Source organism: Nicotiana tabacum, chromosome 5 (genome assembly GCF_000715075.1).
Source record: "Nicotiana tabacum cultivar K326 chromosome 5, ASM71507v2, whole genome shotgun sequence".
NCBI classification, from domain to species: Eukaryota; Viridiplantae; Streptophyta; class Magnoliopsida; order Solanales; family Solanaceae; genus Nicotiana; species Nicotiana tabacum.
The window spans coordinates 141,428,253-141,447,602 of NC_134084.1; the positions used below are offsets into that span (position 1 = coordinate 141,428,253).

General features: G+C 38.5%; 1 long non-coding RNA gene across 1 annotated transcript; it reads right to left on the reverse strand.

Moving 5' to 3' along the window:
* Positions 1 to 9,207: 9,207 nt before the first annotated feature.
* LOC107760321 (uncharacterized) lies at positions 9,208 to 16,502 on the reverse strand. Its single transcript, XR_001642366.2, has 3 exons — positions 16,072 to 16,502; positions 11,229 to 14,306; positions 9,208 to 10,913 (listed from the first exon to the last, which is right to left on the reverse strand). It is a non-coding gene; the product is annotated as an uncharacterized LOC107760321 (long non-coding RNA).
* Between the last annotated feature and the right edge of the window lie 2,848 nt (positions 16,503 to 19,350).

A 19,350-nucleotide genomic window follows, 5' to 3' on the forward strand; every position in this document is an offset into this window, starting at 1 on the left:
AGGTTGTTCCGGATTAGACGGTTGTTCTTGTGTGTTATGGGAAAAAGGGGGTTATGGACCCAAGAAAGATTATTGGCCTAGTTTAGTACGATCATAATCGGCTTGAGGTTTGTGAATGAAATTAAATATAAATATGGGCTCTATATCTGGCCGGATATGTTCATTTCAGCATAGCCCTCCTTATGGAGGAGTATATGGATGTTGGATGTTATTTTACCGTCGGCTATTTTATGTAATGCTATATTGTGCCGTGTGAGTTGCGAAATGGCTTGATAAATTTCTTGTGTGTTGAGGTTCCGCGTAGTGATGGTATTATGTGAGTAGGATGGATCTTGAGATTCAGGTCATATATCGCACTTCAGTTATGCTTGAGTTTTGTAGCTTATGGCACTATCTGTCTCCCTGGGGATGGTATTATGCAATTAGCGTGCTTGTGGCCGATATTCGTTATTTTGTAGTAATAAGCGATTTTGCTCGGTGTGTATCTTCTTATATGAATTTTATGTATGGATCGGGTGGCATACCGCCATAGGTATGTTGTTTGGATCGGGTTGCACACCGCGACAATATGATGTTTAGTACAGTTCCCTATATATATTTTTGTGTGTTTTGTTTCCCATTTTCTGAGGAAAGTTCATATTAGTTGCGTGAGTTGAGTAGTCCCTTCCAGGGTCCGTTTTCATTATGTATCACGTTCGAGCTTGTGGCCTATTGGCACGTTGTGGCATCATATGGGACTTTTGATCATGATCGGGGTGGCTTATTGCCTGAGCAGTTTGTATTGGGTGAGACATGATTATTGGATCTAGGATCAGTGCAGTCAGATTATATGAAGTATATTAAAGAGCAAAGATCATTATTTGGTTCAGAATGGGATAATGGTTCTTGTCAGAAGTAAAGACTCAATGATTTGTTGACTCGGCAGTTGGTTATGAATTTTTATACATCTCTTTCGTTGTGGCAGTATCGCGAGAGTTGGAACAAGACTTATATATAACATGAGCTGCATTGTGAGCATCAGATTCGGGAAATGTCGGTTATTATGATCAGAGAATGTTATAATGGTCCTATGAATGATGTGGTGCATGGTGAGAATTCAGCAAAGACAGGTAGTCATGTTCGGGTACCTCGTGTAGTGATTGATACGGTTTTCATATATTGGAAGCAGGCCTGGTAGAGAATTTTGGATGTTGGAATTGGGCTCTAAGATTATTTGCTTGAATAAAAGGGAATATCTTCAGAATTAATCGAGCTAATATGCTCAACTGGGTTGTAGTAGCACGGGTAGGTGCACGAGGTATTAAACAATGATTTCAGACTACTTCGGTATAGTTCTCAACACGTTCGAGGACGAATGTATGTTTAAGTGGGAGAGAATGTAATGACCAGATCGGTCGTTTTAAGCTCTGGCGCGTCGTTTAGTAGTTTGAGGCCATCAGCAGCTTCACTTTAGGTATTATGACTTGTACGCATGGTCGGAATTGAATTTCGGGAAGTTGGGAGTTTATTCGAAAAGAAAATTCTCATTTCGGAAGCTTCAAGTTGAAAGAATTGACTAAAATTAGATTTTTGAGAAAACGACCTCGGAATCGAGATTCGAAGGTTCTAGCAGGTTCGTATGATGATTTTGGACTTGGACGTATGTCCGGATCGGGTTTTGGAAGACCCGGAAACATTTTGGCATTTATTGTGGAAGTTAGCATTTTTAGAAGAATTTAATAAGTTTGGGTTGAAGTATATTTCAGTGTTATCAATGTCCGTTTGGGATTCCGAGTCTGGGACTACTCCGTATGGTGATTCTGGTGTTGGGAGCGCGATCGAAAGTGAATTCGGAGGTCCGTGGGTCATTTTGGAGTCATTTGGCTAAAGATATAAATTTGAAGGTATTTGAGAAGTTTGACAGGGAGTGGACTTTTTGATATCGGGGTCGGATTCCAATTGTGGAAGTTGGAGTAGGTCCGTAATGTCGAATGTGACTTGTGTGCAAAATTTAATGTCAATCAGACGTGATTTGATATATTTCAGCATCGAATGTAGAAATTGGAATTTCTTAGTTTCATTAGACTCGAATTGAGGTGTGATTCGTGTTTTTAGCGTTGTTTGATGTGATTTGAGGCCTTTTCTAAGTACGTGACACGTTTTGAGACTTGTTGGTATGTTCGGATGGGGTCCCGAGGGGATCGGGTGAGTTTCGAGGCGGTTTCAGACCATTTCTAGGCCATTTGTAGCTACTGGTTTTTGGCTACAACAATATGCTATGCGATCGCGGGGAATTGGTCGCGATCGCGATGAGTAAAGTGGGAGAAAATGGCCAGTTATCCGCGATCGCGGAAGGCCTTTCACGATCGCGTTGAGGAAAGTTTTTGCCACACTGACCCTTCTTTGGAAGCTTTTATATCGCAATCTATATGGAATTTGGAGATGATCCAAAATAGAAAGTTGTAGTCCTTGCAGTCTAGTTTTCAAAAGGTTAAACCATTTGCAATTTGGAGTTTTGTACAAAAAGTTATGGCAATTATACTAGAGACTATAGAGGAAGAGCTGGGCATTTGTTCTTCGCGATCGCGATGCCTTTTCCGCGATCGCGAAGGGCAAATTTTGGACTGAGAAATGTTGTGCTTCACGATTGCGAAGCATTTTCCGCAATCGCGAAGAGTAAATACCTGGGCAGAAGCTATATTTCGAGGTTTCAGCCATTTTTAACATATTTGGAGCTATGAAGCTCGGATTGAAGCAATTTTTTAGGCGATTTTCACCATATGGATTGGGATAAGTGTTTTATATCCAAAAGTAAGTATACTTCATGATTCTATGGTTATATTCATCATTTATTTCAGATTTAAATGGAAGAAATCGAGATTTTTGCAAAACTTTTCAAGAACGAAAATTCAAGATTTGGAGGTCAAGTTGTTATAGGAATTTGATAAAATTGGTATGGTTGAACTCGTATAGGAATGGGTTGTCAGATTTTGTGAGTTTTTTTCGGAATCGGGGCATGTGGGCCTGAGGGCGATTTTGTCAACTTTTCGAACGGTGTTAGGAATTTATCTAAATTGAATTGTTATGAGTATTAGAGCATGTGTTTATGGATTTTCTCACTTATTGGATAGTTTTAGAGCGTTGTTCATCGATTTGAGTCGTCGGAAGGGCTTGGAAGCCGATTTTGGAACTTCGGAGCGAGATGAGTCTCCTTTCTAACCTTGTAAGAGGGAATTGTCCCCCTAGGTGAATTTATTGGATTTGTGCTCCTATTTGTGGGGGCTATATACGCACGAGGTGACGAGAGTCCGTGCGTAGCTACTATTATATTTAAGTTCGGGTAGTCTAGGACCCAAAAGCATGCTATACTCAGAATATTTGTAATTGTATTGACAGTTTGAATTGCTTAAATCATATCGAATTAGTAAATGAATTTCTAAAAAGATTAAACTTTATTTTCTTGAATTGTTAAAAGAGAATTGGCTTTTCTTTGGATAATTGTTCCCTGATGAATTCTTGATTAACTGCTTGTTGTGTTTATTTATATTTGACCGCGTCGCATGTATGATTCACGAGCGGGGTAATAGATGCATCTATGGTTCGCGTCATTCGACCCTCTGGCAGTGCACAATTTAAATATTGTTGGATCGGGTCGTACGACCTAGGCATGATTTGCGCATGCTTGTATTGATTGCCTTGATATTTATAGATATTGATATTTGCTCTCCCTGACTAGAGATAAATTGATAATTAATAGATTATGAATTCGGAGACTTTTTAATATAAAAAGGAACGTTTACCTGTTTCGTGACTTATTTGAATTTACTATCGTTCTTAATAAATCCATGATTATTTGTATTAATAACATATTACTATTGGACCACTAGTAAGTGTCAAAGTCAACCTCTCGTCTCTACTTCTTCGAGATTAGACGGGATACCCACTGGGTACACGTTGTTTTCGTACTCATACTGCACTTGCTGTGCATTTTTGTTGCACAGGTTCTTGTGTGGTTAGTGGCCTAGTGGCATAGCAGCATGGTTGATATAGAGACTTAGGTGAGCTGCATTTGTCGAGACGACCCGCAGCTAGCAAAGTTCCTTCAGAGTAGTGTAGTGTACTTTCATTTCTGTCCACTTTGTATTCCGGACAGTTACTGTATTTTATTTTATTCCTAGTAGATGCTCATGCACTTGTGACACCGGGTTCTGGGATGATTATTGGGTATCTTGTATTTACGTCTAAACATTTTTTATTTACATTGTAAAGATTATCTTTAACTAGTAAAATTGAAGGAAAAATCATAGTTTGTAAAATTATTAAAACGAGAATTTAATTAAATATGTTGGTTGGCTTGCCTGACAACAGTGTCCGGTGCCATCACGACCCTTAGTGGCTTTTGGGTCGTGACATTGATGGGGGTTCAAGCCTCAATATTCGTCTGTTGGATACTCTGAAAAGACTGGGCAAAGGTTTCCATGAGATACGGGCAGGAAGCATGAATGTAAAAGCCTTCGATGGGTCTCAAAGGGCCACGATTGGGGAGTTTAATCTTTGTCTGTAGATGGGGCCAACTTGGTTCGACGTTGAATTCCAAGTTCTTGACATATCAGCTTCATACAATCTTCTATTGGGCCGACCATGGATACATGCTGCTAGGGTTGTGGCTTCCACACTACACCAAGCTGTGAAATTCGAATGGAACCATTAGGAGGTGATCATTCACGGGAACGGAAGTAACCTCATCTACACCAGTCAAACCATCCCGGTCATCGGGAATAGAAGAAGACTGGGAGGGGAAACCTATCATCACATCGGACGTGTCAATGCCATTGAGAAAGACAAATGGTGGAGTAACAAAATAGAAAGCATACTGACATGGTCTGGGTATGAACCCAGCAAAGGGCATGGGAAGAATCTCTAGGGCATTACTAAACCTATACATATGAAACGTCATGGTACTACCTTCAGGCTCGGATACCAGTATACATGGCAAGAGTATGATGATTGGTCGCCTCCATGGTGTTGGAATTATTACCCTCTCGAGCAACCAGTGCCACATTTGGGTCAAACTTTTCACCAAGCCGATACAATATGGGGAACTGTAGAAGAAGAAACATTAGCTGGGCTGAGGAATCTATTCCTGGAGGATAGGGACATAGATTGCAGTGCAATAATTTAGAAGGAGGAGGAAGAAGGCCTCACTATTCAGACTATGGAGAAGGGAGTTGTTCTCAGGAACTGGACTGCTACACCATCTCGGGCGCGCCGAGTCCCTGGGTAGCTTGGCATATTTTATTTCTCTAGCCATTCTAGGCATCTAAGATTTTCAGTAATTTTGTTTTAAAGACTTACTTGTTTCAAAATAAATGCTCGATTCATCGAGTCGTACTTGTTTGGATGTTTCAATTTTAATCAAATGCATTGCTCTTATTTATTCATTATTATCTTCCACACTTTTTCTTTCTACAACATTATTATTACTTTTCCTGATGAACCGGTGACTGTGACATGTAATGAGGCCACGCAATATAAGGATAATGATTCGGACAAAGAAGATGAAATACCGGAGGAGGTTGTCAGGGAGCTTGAAAACTTCGAGAATAAGCCTAAGTCCAACCTGGACGAAACCGAAGCAGTAAATTTAGGGGACGCCGAGACCGTCAAGGAGACTCGCATCAGCATTCACTTATCACCGATAGAGAAATAGGAGTACAATCATTTCTTAAAGGAGTATGAGGACATTTTCGCATGGTCATATGATGACATGACCGGTTTGAGCACGTCCATAGTGGCTCACAAGTTGCCTACCAATCCCATGTGCCCGCCGGTGAAGCAGAAACTCAGAAAATTCAAACCAGATATGAGCCTCAAAATCAAAGAGGAAGTTACTAAGTAGATCAAAGCCAAAGTCCTCAGGGTGGTTGAGTACCCAACCTGGTTAGACAACATTGTGCGAGTTCCGAAGAAAGATGGAAAAGTCAAAGTATGTGTTGACTATCGAGACTTAAACAGAGCAAGTCCCAAGGATGACTTTCCACTGCCAAATATACACATCCTGATCAACAATTGCGCTAAGCATGAACTCCAATCCTTTGTAGTTTTATTCGCGGGTTATCACCAGATCTGGATGGACGAAAAAGATGCAGAGAAAATAGCTTTTATTACATTATGGGGAGTATACTGCTACAAGATAATGCCATTTGGTCTAAAGAATGCTGGGTCTACTTACATGAGGGCCAGGACAACTATATTACATGATATGATACACAAAGAAATAGAGGTGTATGTGGACGATGTCATTATCAAATCCAAGAGGGCCGCGGATAACATAGCGGACTCTTTGAAAGGTTAAGGAGGTACAACTTGAAACTGAACCCCGCAAAGTGTGCATTCGGGGTTCCCACAGAAAAGTTACTGGGATTCATCGTCAGTCGTCGAGGGATCAAGCTGGACCCGTCTAATGTTAAGGCTATTGAGGAGTTACCGCCGCATAGGAGCAAAAAGGATGTGATGAGCTTCCTAGGACGTCTCAACTATATCAGTCGCTTCATAGCATAGTCCACAGTTATATGTGAACCCATATTCAAAATGCTGAGGAAAGATGCCGAAACAAGCTGGACCGAGGATTGTCAGAAAGCTTTTGACAAAATCAAGAAGTATCTGTCCACACCACTAGTCTTGGCCCTGCCAAAATCGGGACGACCTTTGTTACTCTATCTTTCTATATTGGATGGAACTTTCAGATGTGTTTTGGGACAATACGACGAGACAGGGAGAAAGGAGCAAGTTATATACTACATGAGTAAGAAATTCACACCTTATGAAGCATGATACTCTCTGCAGGAACGCACCTACTGTGCTTTGACCTGGACGGCCCAGAAATTGAGGCATTACTTCTGTGCCTATACCACATACCTCATATCCAAGATGGACCCTCTAAAGGACATCTTTCAGAAGCCCATGCCGACATGGAAGCTAGCCAAATGGCAGATACTATTAAGTGAGTTCGACATCATCTATGTAACTCAAAAGGAGATCAAAGGACAAGCATTGACAGACCATCTTGCTGAAAATCTTGTTGGAAGAGAATACAAACCCTTGAAAACGTATTTTCCTGATGAAGAGGTGTCATTCGTAGGAGAGGACATTACCGAAGCGTACGACGGTTGGAGGATGTTCTTTGATAGAGCTGCGAATTTCAAAAGAGTGGGCATTGGAGCGGTTTTGGTATCAGAAACAGGTCAACATTACCTGGTATTTGCTAAACTCAAATTTCCCTACACCAATAACATGGCAGAGTATGAAGCCTGTATACTAGGGCTCAACATAGCGATCGACATGAATATTCAGGAGCTGCTGGTAATAGGTGATTTAGATTTGCTTGTGCACCAGGAGCAAGGAAAGTGGGCCACCAAGAATTCTAAGATATTGCCATATCTGCACTATGTACAGGAATTGAGAAAGAGGTTCACGAAGATAGAGTTTTGGCATGTGCCCAGAATTCAGAATGAGTTCGCAGATGCATTGGCCACCTTGTCATCCATGATACAGCATCCAGATAAGAATTCCATGGATCCCATCCTAGTGAGAATTCATAATCTGCCAGTGTATTGTGCCCATATCGAAGAGGAGACGGAGGAAAAACCTTGGTTTCACGACATCAAAGATTATTTGGCTGAGGGAGAATATTCAGAGCATGCGAACAATACTCACAAACACACACTTCGGAGATTGTTCAATCATTTCCTCCACAGTAGAGGAAACTTGTACAGAAGAACCCCTGATTTGGGATTGCTAAGATGTGTCGACGCAAAAGAGGCTTCTAAGATACTCGAAGAGATACATGTTGGGACCTGCGGCCTGCATATGAATGGTTTCATCTTGCACAAGAAGATACTTAGGGCCGGTTACTTTTGGATGACTATGGAGATAGATTGTGTCCAGTATGTCCGCAAATGCTACCAATGTCAAGTGCATGCCGATAGGATAAAAGAGCCGCCAAATGAACTCAATGCCATAAGCTCACCTTGTCCATTCGCCGCCTGGGGAACGGATGTCATCGGTCCTATCGAGCCCACTGCTGGGCACATGTTTATTCTAGTAGCCATTGACTACTTCACAAAATGGGTAGAGGCCGCATCTTACAAACCTGTAACCAAGAAAGTTGTCGCGGACTTTGTCAAGGACCGTATTGTTTGCCGATTCGGAGTTCTCGAGTCCATTGTTACTGATAATGCCGCCAATCTTAACAGTGATCTGATGAAAACCATGTGTGAAACTTTCAAAATCAAGTACAAAAATTCCACAACCTATAGACCTCAGATGAATGGAGTCGTAGAAGCCGCCAACAAAAACATCAAAAAGATAGTAAGAAAGATGGTAGAAAACCACAAAAAATGGCACGAGAAACTACCCTTTGCTTTGTTAGGATACTGCACTACTGTTCGCATATCAACCAGGGTAACTCCTTACATACTGGTTTATGGTACCGAAGCTGGTATCCTACCGAGGTAGAGATTCCTTCTTTAAGGATCAAACGGGAAGCCGAGCTCAGCGATGTAGAATGGATAAGGAGCCGCTATGAGCAATTGGCCCTTATAGATGGGAAAAGAATGAACGTGGTATGTCACAGTCAGCTTTATCAGAACAGAATGTCCAGAGCTTTCAACGAAAGGGTCAAACCAAGACAGTTCGCACCAGGACAGCTGGTGCTGAAAAAGATCTTCCCGCATCAAGATGAAGCCAAAGAGAAATTCTCTCCCAACTGGCAAAGTCCCTACATGGTTCACAGGATGCTAACAGGAGGAGCACTCATACTTGCAGAAATCGACGGAGAAATTTGGCCAAAACCAATCAATTCAGACGCAGTCAAAAGATACTATGCTTAGAGTTTTCGCATTCACATGATGTAATTGAACTATGCTTGACCTGATTCCCATTTCTGAGGGGATACGTAGGAAGCCCTGTGGGTTCGGTCATATCATAATTGTGATGACCCAAAAAGGTTATCACTTGTTTTAGAAATAAATTTTGTATTCTGAGGCCTTAAAAACTTATTTTGTCTCAGCTCAATTTGCGTGCGCAGTCCGTGCGCATAGTCGAAAAGCCATTTTGTGAAAATATGAGAAATAGGAATTTCTAGAGTTAAAAATATTTATTATGATTGACTTTGGTCAAAATTTTCAGCAAACAGACCCGGATCTATGTTCCAACAATCCTGGGAGGTCCGCAGTAAAATATGGGACTTGGGCGTATGCCCGAAAATGAATTTTGAGGTCCCAAACCTTAGAAATCAATTTTTGAAAGAAATTATTTTGCTAAATTATTTATGAAATAAAGAAAAGAATTAATGTTTGAAACCATTGGTATCAGGCCCGTATTTTGGTTCCGGAGCCCGGTACAAAGTTTTTAAAGTATTCAAATGATAATGGTAGTGACACATAATTCCTGACCCATTTTTGGGTCTTTCAGTTGTGTTAGTACTAGTCGACTCAGTTCTGGCTGGCCCTTTTCCAATTGACTTGTAAGTTGTCTGGTTTGACCTGATAGAATTGTGATTGGCGGATTTGTGCATGCCATTGAGTTTCATTTGCAATTCCTCAAAACTTCTTATTCGATTTCACATACTTCATGTTTGAGTTTCCAGGCTTTTACTTCTTTGTTGAGTCTCTTTAGCATCCATCATTTTTTGAGACTCTTTCGAACTAAGATCAAGAATATCCTGCAATTCATTACATCTTTCACAATTATAAGACCTTACCTCGCTTGCTTCACCTCGAGCCATGAAGCGGTTTTCATTGTTATCTTTGCATTCATCGTCTGAAATATCCTCGTCTGTCCAACATCCTGAAAGTTTGTTCATATCATTTTCCAGAATTGTCATGAAGCAAAGATTTGCTACTTCTTCGTGTTCTGAACTGTCTTCATCACTCCAGCTTCCAAATGATTTGTTTTTGTTGAAACCTCTGGAGATTTTTCCTTTTAGATCTGGACATTTAGCTTGAATATGTCCAAATCTTCCACACTCATAGCATTTTACATCACTCTTATCTTGTTCATTGTATTGCCTGGTTCACCTAGGTGGAATCCTTCCTCTTCTCATGTTCCTTATTCTTCTCATTAAGCCATCCATGTTTCTTGACATCATAGTAATTTCTTCTTAGAGAGCTTTAGGATCATCATTGATATCATTCTCAGTTATCTCAGTTGTGGCCTTGAACGCAACTGTTTTCTTCTTTTCTTCTTGGTTTGTTTTCTTGAGATGCATCTTTTCGAAGGCTATGAGTTCTCCACGAAGTTCATCATAAGATAATTTATTCAGATCCTATGATTCAAGTGTGACTACTTTAGTTTGCCAAGTGGTTGGTAAACTTCTAAGAATCTTTCTAACTTGATCACCGCTTGAGTATGGTTTGCCGAAAGCTTTTAAGTTGCTAATGGTTTTACTGAATCTGGCAAACATTTCCTCAATGGATTCTCCTTCTTTCATCTGGAAGAGTTCATAATCGTGAACCAACATGTTGATATGTGTTTCCTTCACTTTGATGGTTCCTTCGTATGTAACTTTAAGCTTATCCCATATTTCTTTGGTTGTATCACAGCTAGAGATTTTCTCATATTCTTCACCACTTATAGAATTGTAGAGCAAATTTCTTGCTTTGTTGTTGACTTGCACAACTGCCATTTGCTCATCTGTATATGAATCTATATCTTCAGGATCAGCAAGAGGTTAAGCAGCAGTCGATAGAGGATAATTTCCCTTTTTGATGACTCTCCACAATTTAACATCATATGCCTTAGCATATATTTCCATACGTACTTTCCACTGGGAGAAATACTGTCCATTGAAGTAAAGTGGCCTTACTTGGGAAGTACCTTCTTGAAAAAGTGTTCATATGATAACTTGATTAGCCATGATCTTTTCTCACAAGCTGTGAAGAAAAAAGAAAAGTGTGAGCCTTGCTCTGATACCAATTGAAAGTACAAGAGGAGGTGAATTGTTTATTTTTAAACTTAATAGCTAGTAGTTGACTAGTTTTACGATTAGTAGACTGGATGTAAGAACTTGATACTAGAAAAGACAGAAATTAAGATGCAAAATTTAAATGAAGAATTAAAGACACCAAAGTTTTTATACTGGTTCGGATTCAATGTTGATGGGTTTTCAATGTCTTTGCCTTATGCTTCTTATTTTTTGATTATCTAACAAACTTATTGTTAAGAACCAGATAGAGAACCCGACTCACTTGGTACACATCTTAAATGAACAAAGTCCATTCTGATCTCCAGCAAATGATCTACTACAAAGAGGAACACAACATGGACCTGATCCCTTGGTGTTCTCTGACAGAAGTACAAGTCAACAACAGTTGGAACACAAATGCAGAAAGTGATTGTATGCAGAAAGTAATTGTCTGCATATTGTACACGCGATAGTGTAGCAGATAGTGCGGAAGTCACTTCTCATTGGGAAGAAGAGTGTATCAAGAATTGACATCACCATTGTGATGTCTTTTGTAGTATAACAACCTGGTGCAAGGCACAATATATTTACTTGAGCATTTAGTGATATTCTCTCAAGCAGAAAAGTGTTCATCCAGCATTGCAGTTACAAGTGTGTCAAGAACAAGAAGACAACTCCACTAAAGGATCAGTTTCACAATGAGTCTATGAGTATCCATAGTTGAGTTGTAAACTTGTTATTTATTCTTAATTGTAACTCCTATCTTGCTTTCCTAGAAGCTGTGTTTTAGGAAACCTAAAAAATCTGTAAACTCTCTGAATTTATATTGTGACTAGGTTTAGTCATAAGTTAAAGTCTTTGTAACTAGAGAGTGACAAAGTGGCTTGTGGTAAAAGTATCACAAGTTAGTTAAGTTGAAATCTTTGTAATAGAGTCATTACAAAGTCGCTTGTAATAGTTAGATTACAAGTTAGTGAAGTTGAAAGCCTACAAGTGTAGGTCGTGATTTTTGTCCCCTTGAGTAGTATTTTTCCATATAAAACTCATGTGTCTCTTTTACTTATCGCTTAATAAGTATTCTCAGCAAAAACTCATAGAGGATCAGGTGCTCTATAGTTTGGTGGACTCATATAAGCTATCAATTGGTATGAGAGCGGGTTCTTTCTAAAAGGTTAACACCTAGAAAGGATCTCAATGGCTGCTCCACCCAACTTTGAGGAAGGACAATCAAACTACAAACCTCCAAGATTAAATGGTCAGTACTACGGCTGGTGGAAGACTCATATGCATGATTTTATAATGGTCGAAGATTCAGAACTATGGGATATCATCTGTGATGGTCTACATGTTCCTATGAAGAAGCTTGGAGAAACTGGACCAATGGTGCCGAAAAACAGAAAGGAGTACAGTGATATTGATAGAAAAGTCATAGAAAAGAACTATCGCGCCAAGAAAATCTTGGTATGTGGTATAGGACCTGATGAGTAAAACAGAGTCTCGGCTTGTGATTCTGCCAAAGAAATATAGGAAACATTGCAAACCTCACACGAAGGAACTACTCAGGTTAAGCAGTCCAAGATTGACATGCTCACCACTGAGTATGAACTCTTTAGGATGAAGGATGATGAGTCTATACGGGATATGCACACTAGATTCACATCCACCATAAATGAGCTTCATTCACTTGGAGATGTTATTCCCAAAAACAAGCTTGTAAGGAAAATTCTCAGTGTTCTACCTGGTTCTTGGGAGAGTAAGGTAAATGTCATCACTGAAGCTAAAGATCTACCAACTCTAACCATAGATGAGCTGATTGGAAATCTGAAGACATACGAGATGAAAAGAAAGAAAGACAGTGAAAGGAGAGAACCAAAGAAGGAAAAGAACCTGGTACTCAAGGTTGAAAATAGTGACTCAAGTGAAGAAGATAGTGATATGGCCTATCTTACTAAAAGGTTTCAAAAGATGGTTTGAAGAAATGGTGGTATATCAAAGAGAGGCAGTTCAAGTAAGGCTAGGAACATTGATCACTATCACATGTGCGGAAAGCTGGGGTATTTCATCAAAGACTGTCCACTTCTGAAACAGGAGCAATACAAATAAAACCCTAACAAAGTAGTAAAAAGGAACACGGCTCCAGAAAAATGATTCAGTCGAAAAAGTGCAGCTGAAAATATTGCGAAACAAGCTCTTGCTCCTTGGAGAGACTCCTCTAGTGAATCAGAAAGGGAACCAGATGCAGAAAACAACTCCATGATGCCAGTGGAAACTGAAGCAATGAAATATGACTCACTGTTCGCGCTGATGGCTCAGTTTGACGATGATGAAGAGGATGAAAATGATGAGGTAAATTTCAGGGACGTTTAGAGAAATCTGAAATCTTACTCTTCTAAGAAGTTAAAATCTTTAGCAAATATTCTAATTGATGCATATTATAGCCTTGATAATGATAAGGAAACTCTAACCATAGAACTAGGAGAAGCTGAACAATCTAGAGATGATCTGGTGGTATTTGTAGTGGACCTAAATGAGACCATAGCTAATCATGAAAAGGAAAAGAAAGTTTTGAATGAAAAATAAATAGTATAAAAAATGAGAGAGATGAGCTTTAGGTAGTGGTAGTTGATTTGAAGGAAACCATAGAAGGTCTTAGCAATGAGAAACACACTCTAGAATATAAAATTGTAGCTACTGATCAAGAGAGGGATGGCTTTTGGTAATAATCACTGACCTAGAGAAAACTATTGAGGGACTCAATTCAGAACATAGGACTGTGAGTCTTGGGGAAGGGAAAGAAGTAGCTAGTGAGACACGCATCAAGCCTGAGAAGGAATTAAATGATGTGAAAACTAGTCTATGTGGTGACTTGAGAAAAATAGACAACTTAAAGCTAAATTGGAGAGAAAAAAAATTGATCTTGAGAAATCTTTGAAGTGGACCTGGTCGTTAGATGTTGTCACTGCCATATACTTCAACAATAGTGGAAACAGGCAATGAATCGGGTTCCAAAAGGAGAAAACTCCCTACAACCCTCATAGCAAGTACGTCACTGTGGGAACAATGAGCACTTCAAAGAAAACTGTCAGGCTAGGGTTCAATCTGTTCAGAAAAATAAAGTGTTTACTGAAAAAGTGACTACTAAAAAGGGACCAGGTACCGCTCGCAAGAAACGAATATTGCCTGCATGGACTAGAAAAGCTCTCATCTATCCCTTTTCTCATAACAAGGGACCCAAACTAGTTTGGGTTCCTAAATCTAACCCATGATTTATATGTGCAGGGAACAGTGAGAAGAAGTGCACTGCAATGGTTCACGAACAGTGGATGCTAAAAACATCATGGACTGTCTCTCGCTAAAAGCCCTGCAGAAAAGAGAATGTATCATGTATATGTATAAAAAAAAGGAAAAGGAAAGGGGGATACATTCTCAATGTTGAAAAGATGGAAAGTATGTGTCACACTCAATTGACAATATGTGCTGTCACACCTCCTTTTTACCATCCGAGGTGGTATATAAGGGAGTTTTTCAATTAAAGTGACATTATTCGAAATTGGATTATTTTATTTAATTTCAGAGTCGCCACTTGGAATAGTTTGTTTGGTGTCTCAAGTCACCAGTTTATTTTAAATCCCAAATTGAGGAGAATTTTGACTTTATTTAAAAGTTTGCGAAACCAAAAATTCTAGATAAGAAATTCTGTTAACCCGGAAGAAGGTGTTAAGCATTCCCGGGTTACGTGGTTTGAGCACAGTCACTTAAACTATTAATAATTGGCTTATTATCTGATTTACTACATGTTTTAAACATATTCTGCATTTTTAACTTTATTACTGCTTTTTAATTATTTTAACCGCTTTTAGGATTTATGGAATTATTTCTTGAACAAGTTACGATTGTCGTGCACTTGCCATTTTGGAACACACCGCAAACCATGCTACATGAAATGCACCCGCGATCCATGACATGTTTATTTTATTATTGTTCGAAGTTGTTATGATCAAGTCACATGAAATGCACACCCGAATTTGGGAATTAGGTGCCATAACTATGTCACAGGAACCGTACCCATAATCACAATGATTTATTAATTAATCGTGCCTAAAGCAAGTTACGATGTTCAAGTAATTCTATTGGATTTAAAATTATAGTAAGGCCAAGAGTTTAACATATGACAAATAATTCAAGAGTAATAGCACATAAATTTTCAGAAAGCACTGAAATATAAATCTTACTTATATATACATTATCCGAATTCTAGCCAAATATGAAACTATAGTGGCTCTAATCTCAACAACACAAAACTTCATTATCCGAATTCTAGCCATAGCAAAGTTTCTTAATTTTGGACGAGCTTCATAAACATCAACTACGGTTTATATTTCAACTAAAGAAATTGAATTTCAGTCACTAATACGCAATTCTTGAAGAAAATAAAATAACGTTCAAAAGGGACTATGTGAATCTGCAAAAAGAGAAAAAAACATTGCTAATAATTTAGAACACGTCCCAATTAAAATTTATGATTTAGAGAATCGGGATGTCAACAAAATCAAGAAAAAATACAAAAAATTCAGAGATTCAATCAAAATAGAATATCCAACAGTTATATATCCCTTTTATCAAATCTAGGCTTGTGAAACTAACTAAATTTTACTTATACAAGCAATTGTAAAACTCCTCACTTCAAATTATCCTTTCACTTTTCCGAATCATCAAATTTCTTATTAATAATATGAAAGGAGCACTGAGCACTTGACCTTAAAAAAATTAACAGTGATGAGAAATATACATCCAGCTTAATTATTCAGTTTAAGCTAAACCAACCTGCAACTAGTATCAATCGAAATTAGTTTAACCCTGTGAGATCGATTTTAACACGAGCCATTATTTTAGGAGATGAATCACTGTCAAACATAAGCGTTTAACTCATTTAAAAATCTACTGAACAGTTTGAATGTTCAATGAAACATGTTCACGGCATCAGACATTAATCATGAAATGGAATTTCAAGCAGATTTAGATATTAACAGGCTGGATCTAAGAAAACAACCACAAACTTGACATGAACAAATCAGATTTCATTCATAAACATCAAAATAAAGGATAACAGATGAGTGTTCACATACCTATAACAGAAAAATAGATAACAACGACCAAATAAAGGTTTGAAAATGCAGGGAATAAGCTCAACAGCACATGAACATCAGACTTGATTCCAAATTCCGATTAAAACAGGTTGGAACCCCATTTTTAGCTTGCGAAATTCCCGGATTTGAGAATTATAGAAAAGAGGAAAAGGTTTTCTTCTGTATCGGTGTGTGTCTCTTTGATGAAATTGGACAATGGTCTTATTTTTATTTTTATTTTTTGATGACTTCTTTTGCTTTCGAATTTTGGTTAGCAGGAGATGTCCGTTGTTTTCTTCTGCTTGGGAGGGGATCTCTTCTTCTGTGTTGTGTAAGAATGAAAAAAGAAGAAAGAAGATGGAGGAGGGGTCTGCTTAGAGCTGATGGAAACGGCGCTAGGTTGGGGTCTTCTCCTAGGTCTAAAATCTGATCCTCAGGTCTTTTGGTCTAGGTCTTAATTAAAAGGGAAGGGAAATAGGTATTGGGTTTTGGGCTTGAATGGATTTGGGTCATGAATTTTAGCTAATTAACTTTAACCCAATACACTAAGACTAAATCAAAAATCTTTTTTTTTATTTTCTTTTCTTTGATTTTAAAAATCTAATAAAATCCTAAATCAATCTAATTTGTAGAAAAGTAAAAAAATTTATCTATTAAAATAACTTATTAACTTAAAACTAAATAAAAACACTACTTTCTAAAGACTAAAACCTAAATATGTAAAGATGACCATTTTTTGTGATTTTTCTTAATAAAATTAATTCCTACATGCGAATTGAACCTAAGATGGTATGAAATTAAAACGTGGAAATTTTTATGATTTTCTGTGATTTTAAAAATATTAAAAATGCATGAAATGCAACTAAATAAAGAAAAACTCCTAAAATCAATAAAAATTATTTTGGTGTATTTTTAAGAGTTATTTTTATGTAGGGAAAAAATTAGGTGCTCACATGTGCCATGAGAGCTACCTGAAGCACAGTCTCTTGAGTGTGTCTCAAATCTGTGTTAAAGGGAGCAAAGTGGAGTTCTTATAAAAAATGTGCACATTTACCAATCTGGTGACTGGTGAAGTGGCCGTAGTCGCCAAAAGAACAAGAACATCTACTTCGTTGACCTTAAATTCCTACAAACTGGTGATATGAGTTGCTTAAAGGCTATTGACAGTGATGCTAATCCTTGGCATAAAGGATTGGAACACTCAAGGCTCTCACTTTTGAATGAACTGACTCAGAAAACCTGGTTCGTGGGCTGCAAAATTCAAGATCCATATGGACACTGCCTGTTAGAGGAAAGGAAGAGACTTTTTGAAGTATGTATGACACTTGTCAGGAAAATCCAAGTGTAGATGGAACTGAAGGAAGCACGTATCAGATCTCACCACAGGATAGAATATGTCAATGCCAAGATTTGATGGGTCTAGTAATGGAAATAGGATCACTTACAATTTTTCAGCACCAAGGACTCCACAGTTAAATGGTGTTGTTGAAATGAAGAACAGAACTTTGGAAGAAATGGACAATGCTCATCAACAGAGGAATTGGCAAGGAATTCTGGGCAGAAGCAACAGACATTACTTACTACTTGGCAAACAGGTATATGATCAGGTCCCTCCTAAAATCCCCAAGAGCTGTTCAACAAAAGACAATCAAAGATAACTCTTCTAAGAATCTTTGGATGCAAATGCTATGATCTATACAAAAGAAAGGACCAGCTTGGGAAGTCTAATACAAAAAAAATGGTGAAGAAATCTCTCTGAGATATTCCCCTTAAAGCAAAAGTCTATAAAAATCTGCAACAAAAGAGCACAATGTGCGGAAGAAAGTGGTCATGAACTATTCAACTAGACTCCTTCTAACATGGAAGGAAGCAGTAACGATCAAGATAATGAACTACTTTCTGTCCCTGGGAAATATCTGCTGTTTCAAATGGGAAAGCTTATGTGATGAGTCAGATAAAGAAGACATATGAAGACAATGCAATATCCACTTCCACTTCTCAATAGGAACCTGGTACTCAAATTACTACCATAGAAGATGAAGAAACAGTTGGAGATGCAGTACAAGGTACTCCACAAGTAACAAAACAAGTAGTGCAGGAAAATTCACTCAATTTACCCAGCTCCTCCACTCTTCAAACATCAGTCCCCATTTGGAAACACAAAAGCTCCCATCCACTCGATAACATAATCACCCCTCTTGATTCTGGATTTAAACAAGATCAAAAGCCAAAAAAAATCCTAGTCCTTTTTGTATTTCTATCACAGATAGTACCCAAAATCAAATCCTAGGGAATATCACTTGAAGGCTACCAAAAGAATTTTGAGATACCTTAAAGAAACACAGGACCCGGTCCTGTATTACCCTTTAGGTGACAAATTTAAAGTTCATTGTGTATGTTGATACTAACTATGCAGGTTATCGTGTGGACAAGAAAAGCACAATTAGAATAGCCACTTTCTATGATCATGTCTCATGTCTTGGTGCACAAGGAAGCAAACTCAGTGGTCCCTGAAATGGCTGAAGTAGAATATGTAGTTGTAGCATCCTGTTGTGCTCAACTCTTATGTATTAAGCAGCAACTGGAGAATTTTGGGGTATTTACTGATTGTGTTCCTCTTCTATATGATAACACCGGTACGCTCAACTTGGCCAAGAATCCAGTTCAACACAAAAAGACCAAACACATTAATGTGAGGAAACATCATTCTCTGAAGGAAAATATGGATAAAGAGTTGATCTGTATGAAGTTCTGCAGCACAAAAATTCCAGATATCTTCATCAAAGCCTTGAGTAGGGAACTCTTTGAAAGAAACAAGGTGAAGCTGGGGGTATTGAAGCCAAATTGTGAACCTGTTTCTCCATCAGTTGGTTATAAAATTACCTTCAGGTAAAATGAGCTAAAGTGTTTTCTAGCCAAGCCTAACTCACATCAATACTGTTGCAGGTAAACACGCATGACGATCATAGAAGCTAAAGGTGCAATTATGATTTGCGAAAGAAGAGCTGCTAAAATCTTTTTCAAAAACTATTCAGGCATCAGGTTCATGTACGACAGGTTAGTAGTAATGTGTTGTTTTGCATGCTTTCTCAAAAAGGGTTAACAAAATTAGTTCAACTGCCACATCATCCAACTTTTCAAAGTCTGCATGCCATGTCTTGTCTTTCAAATCCTTTCATCCCTTCTGCACAATAACGTTTTCTCACAAACCTACCACCATTTTCAGAACTGTTCAGAACCCGTTTCTCTCTCTTCTCATCATTAGCCTTTCTTCCCATA